The sequence below is a fragment of the Hibiscus syriacus genome, unplaced genomic scaffold (assembly GCF_006381635.1).
Source record: "Hibiscus syriacus cultivar Baekdansim isolate YM2019G1 unplaced genomic scaffold, ASM638163v2 tig00110912_pilon, whole genome shotgun sequence".
Classification (NCBI taxonomy): Eukaryota; Viridiplantae; Streptophyta; class Magnoliopsida; order Malvales; family Malvaceae; genus Hibiscus; species Hibiscus syriacus.
The window spans coordinates 1,943,374-1,949,135 of NW_024062911.1; positions in this window are offsets into that span (position 1 = coordinate 1,943,374).

Genomic DNA, 5,762 nt, shown 5'->3' on the forward strand with positions numbered 1-5,762 from the left:
ACTTTTGAAAAAGTGATAAAATTTTCTAATGATTCATCTTTAGTACTTAAAAATATAACCCAAGTAATCTAGAATAGTCATCTACCAACACAAAGGTATATTGTTTTCATCCCAAGCTAGTAGTTCTAATTGGCCCAAAAAGATCTATATGGATCAATTGTAATACTCTACTAGTTGATACATCGTTAATGGATTTAAAGGGAGCTCTCTTATGTTTTCCTTTAGTACATGCATCACTGATTTTATCATTATCAAATTTTAGTTTTGGCAAGCCTCTTACTAAATTGCCTTTATTTAGTCTTTGCAAAACACTCATACGTGTATGTCCTAGTCTCCTATGCCATAACCAACTATCATGTTCATCCTTGGTAACTAGGCATAAATTAGTCATATTAACATAATCTAAATGCACCATATAAATATTTCCTATTCTATGACCAATAAGCATAATCTGATTAGATGCAATGTCAATAAATTTACAACCATTTGTTTCAAATAAGACATTGTATCCTTTATCACGCAATTGACTAATACTTAATAGATTATGCTTTAACCCATTCATATATAGTACATTTTCTATTTGTATGGAAGAGGTATTACCTATAGTACCTATACCTTCAATGTAACCTTTTGAGTTGTCACCAAAGATTACCACTCCTCCATTTTTGTCGTTAAGCTTAGTAAACCGGCTCTTGTCTCCGGTTATGTGTCTTAAACATCCAATATCAAGGTATCATGAATTTTAACTTGTATTCCGTGCCTTGAAGCAATGCTCCTCTTCCTTCAAACATATATTATTTATTTTATTTTTGGTACCCAAATTCTTTTGGGTCCATATTCATTAGTCCCTAAAAGCCTTGTCCCCTTGGGTATCCATTTGTTTAGGATATCCTTATCTTTAGTAGTATTGAGTCCTTTAGGAACCCATATACTCCTAACGATTTTACTATTTGAGGTTCTTTGGGGACCTCTATGATTGTAAGATTTAAAATTCTTTCTAATATAGTTCGCTTCTAAACTTTCTCCTTTTTCAAAACGTTTTGATCCAACTTTATTGAAAGAAGCTTTAAGATCATCAATTTTCTTTTGATGATCATCATTGACTCTTGAAAGTAAGTTGTACAAATCTGAATTTTTCTTTTCAAAATCTCATATTTTGATTTGCAATTCTTTAATTTTACTTTCAAGATCATTGTTGGTTTTATGAGATCTTTTTCATTTTTCAAGTTTGAAATATATTTCTTGTATTTTGAAAATAATTTCTCAAATCCAACGCCAACCCATTATATTCCTCTAATAACTCATCAAATGAAAAATCTTCTAAATTAGATGAGTTAGAGGTTATCTGATAATCCTCCCCAAAGGCCATCAAGCACAAGTTTACTACTTCTTGTTCCTCTTTATCGGATGATTCGTCATCGCTCCAAGACCCTTCTTCTTGAATTGTGGGCAATCGTATTTAACATGCCCAGGCTTTTTGCATTCATAGCAAATGATTGGGTCCTTCTCCTTGGACTCATTTTTGAAGCCTTCATTTCGTTGGAATTTTCTTCCTCTATTTGGCTTCATTAATTTTCTGACTTCTGGAAAGCAAGGTCATTTCTTCATCCTCGTTATCATCATAGTCACTCTTATCTTTGCTGGATTTGAGAGCAACACCAACACTCTTCTTTTTATCCATCTCCTTCTTTTTATCGTCCTTCTTCTAGTGATCTACATCATCTTGAATCATCATTTTATGAGTGGGAGAGAACCAATGAGCTCATCGAGAGTTAAAGACTTTAGGTCTTTAGCTTCGATGATTGCAGTCTTCTTCGATTGCCAAGCTTTTCAAAGAGAATAAATTATCTTCCTTACAAGTTTCTCGTTGGGGATTATTTCTCCAAATGCCTTGAGGCCATTGACAATCACCGAGAATCTATCCGTCATAACTTTGATATCTTCATCTGGTTTCATCCTAAAATTTCATAGCTATGAGTAAGAAGACTATTTTTGAATTCTTTTACCTCGATAGTTCCTTCATGTATGAGTTGAAGTTTGTCCCATATCTCCTTGGTGGTTGAACAATATGATATTCTCCCATATTCTTCTAGTCCAAGTGCACAGAAAAGAATATGGATAGCTTTTGAGTTGAGCTGGAATAATCTTATCTCTTTTTCACTCTATATTTCTAGATTTGTGGATGGTTCAGAGTATCCTCTCATCATGATTTTCCATGCTCCCATGTCACTAGCTTGAATGAAGAACTTCATCCTATTTTTCCAATAGGCATAGTTAGCTCCATTGAAGAAAGAAGGCTTGTTGACGGGCTGAGAATCAAGAACGAAATCGAAGTTTGATGTAGAGGCCATTGATGACTTGAATATCGATTAAACTCTTCCCAATATACTCAAGAGGTGGTAAAATCTTCAAATTAGTGTAGCTCTGTACCAATTATTGATTTAATCGATCGGACGAAATAGCTAAGAGGGGGTGAATTGGCAATTTAAATTTTGGTGGAAGCTTTGACAGAAAATTGAAAATATTTGCACATCGATTTAGAGTGGTTCAACTTTCTCAACCAAAGTATAAGCCTACTACCTTAGCTATCCACACTAAGGATTTTTCAAAAAAATCACTAATTTGTCTTTCTTTTAAGGATAAAGAGTAACCTTACAACTCCCTCAAGAATTATACCCCAAATTCTTGAGAACACCCTCTCCCAAAGAGAAACTTACAAATTTTGCAAACTTACAGAAAAACCTAATAAGGTAGAATGTTTGCACAACTCTAGAACAAAGAAAGAACACTCAAAGATGAATACAATTGAGCAGAAAGTGTGTTCTTGAAAGCAAAATGAATATTGAAAGGATTTTGGCTTGAATTGATCAAACTTGAGGTTTGATGTTTTCTCTCTTGTTTCTATCTCAATTCTTGTGTAATTCTTAATCATCAATGGCTTCAGAACTTGTTTAAATACACCTCAAATGAATTCTGAGCGTTGGAAATCTTGGTGGAGTCAATAAAGTCGTTGTAGTGTAAAATCCACTTGAAGAAGCTGTTGGGAGTGTATGGGTATCGATACTCCTTCATAGGGGTATCGGTACTACCTGTTATAAATTCAAATATTTTTTACCGTTACATTCCAATGGTATCGATACTGACCAAGGGGTATCGATACTACTATGTAAAGTAGTATCGGTACCGGTCATGGTAACGATACCCATTTTGTATTTTGTTTTTTCTTGGACTAAAAAACAAAGAGGTAGTATCCGTACCATTGAATATGGTATCGGTACTACTATATATAGGGGTATTGATATCGTGTAGGGGTATCAGTATCACTTTGGCATTCGATGTTTGGGGGTATCGATACTGTATAGGCAGTATCGGTACTACCCTTATGAGATCTCAATTTTGACTCAATTTTGGATCAAAATACTTTATAAAAATTATTTCAAATATATTTTAAGTAAAAAAACTCAAATTTTCATTTAGTAAGGAGTAAAATTGATATTTGAACACTTTGGAGTAATATTTGAAATATTTGAATAATTAAATCGAATATAATATTTTAAATCAAATATAAAATCTTAAAATTAATTAACACTTTATTTGTTATATCTATATATCAAAATGTTTTCAACAGACTTATTCTATCACGAAGAGATGATCAAGAGGCTTGAAATTCATGTATGTATAGGGGCAGACAAAAGGTGCATCTCATGTGTATGACATTGCAAAACCGATTAGGCTACACTTCTGTTGAGGACTTTTAGTGATGATCATAGTCTTCACAAATGGAATAATGGAGTGGATGAATTTGGTTTAGGTCAGTCATTTGGGAACTAAACTCTAAATATGGGATTTCCTGACCATCAATGACACCTAGACTATAACATGTTCTTCTCGATGAACTTAAGAAATTATAAATTCGAATACTTAAAAGGTTAATGAATTATTATTAGAAATTAAATATAATAAAGTTGAGCTATTCTGCTAAAGTAATTAGTTATAGAGACAACTAAAAAACCTTGGCTTTATGAATAGGTTACATTCAAACCATGATATTGATCGAATGCTTGGAAACTCGGTGTTTGGTCTACAGTGATTGTCAAGTCAAAGACTTTGTGACAAGATGAATCCGTCAGCTACGCCTAAATAAGGGAAAATAAAACTAAAGTTAATAAAGTAAAGGCAATAATGCCTATAGTTTGAATAATAATGAGTTTCGATGGAAAATGGACTAAGGGAGTTGATAACCATCTATTATAGTCAACTTCACACAAGCACTCAGGAATTTTATTTCTAGACTGATGTTTCTGCACTACCTCTGCTAAAGGAGTCTATGAAGCTTGAACAAATGGAAAATTTTAGAGAACCGAACTAGAAGTGTTCTAAAAAGTCTAGTAATTGATTATGTTATTTGCGTCATTTTGTCTGCATCCGATTAAAATGTCAGGCCAAGATATAGGAGCGTGTCACATTGTTTGCAAGGACTGAGAAAGGAATGACGTATCGAAGATTGAAACCTTACAAAAATAAAGAACCAACCCCTTCATCTTAACATTTGTCAAAGAGCTATACACACATACACAGACATATATACACACACACACACACACACACACACATATATATATATATATATATATATATATATATATATATATATATAAAGTATACATTTCATTTACTCGATATTCATTGAATTGATAATTTGTTTCAATTAAGAGCCCGAAGTAATGGATACTCTTTTGTTTTATAAGATTATTCTCTCGAAAATGAAGGAGACCCTTGAGTTGGTGAGACTTATTCTACCTTAAATGAAGAAGTGAGGAAGCAAATCAAAGAAAGAAAAATAAGTGGTACAAGAGAAATAGAGGCATTTCTGATTTTTTTTGAAACAATAAAGTCTGAAAGATCAAAAAACTTAAGAATAAAACTTCTCACACTTGGTAACGTTATCATCATCAACATCAATAACCGACCAGGAAGCAGAATATCGCCTTAATAAGAAGGAGCGTGATTTATTTTAAGATTTTTTTGGTATCTCAAGGAAATTTCAAGGCATTTTTTGTTAGAAGTATTGATCACATTTTGTTTATTCATCTGGTTATGAGACCTCATAAAGGGAAGCCCTTGAGCTATTAGAAAATAATATGATCTGATGTCACATTTGTTTTTTCCAATCTGATAGCATGTGAATTTTGATAGATGATACAAAAGTGAGACCATTCAAGGTTGAAAGTTTGACACACAAATAAGGATGAGTCATGAAAATACCCACATTGGGGCATGACCAAAGATTTAGATCATGTTGAGATAGCAAGATTTAGACCAAGGAGAAATTGACAATAGAATCGCAACTTGGAGTGTCAAGGGAAAATATGAAGATAAGAAGAGTTGACTATGAAAAAAGCAAACCCTTTATGCATCAATTGGTTGTAGAGTCCTCAAGAAGAAATTTTGATAAAGCAATTGAATCAAGGACAAAAAACGGCGTCAAGACCATATACCTGACCGCAACAAGAATTCAAGAAAAAGAAAAAACTTCTTTTGAGACTTTATTGAAGAAAACAAAAATAGAAGACATAAAAGACATGATGACACAAGATGATTAGATTGTTCTTCAGAAAATGCGAGTTTGAATTTACAAGTTGCCACACTGATATCAAAGTAAACTCTGGACAATAAGTTTTCAAGTAAAGGAAGACATAGGTCTCCACCTTAAAGTCAGAAGAAGATTGATGAATCAACATTCTGTATCCATGAGAACATCA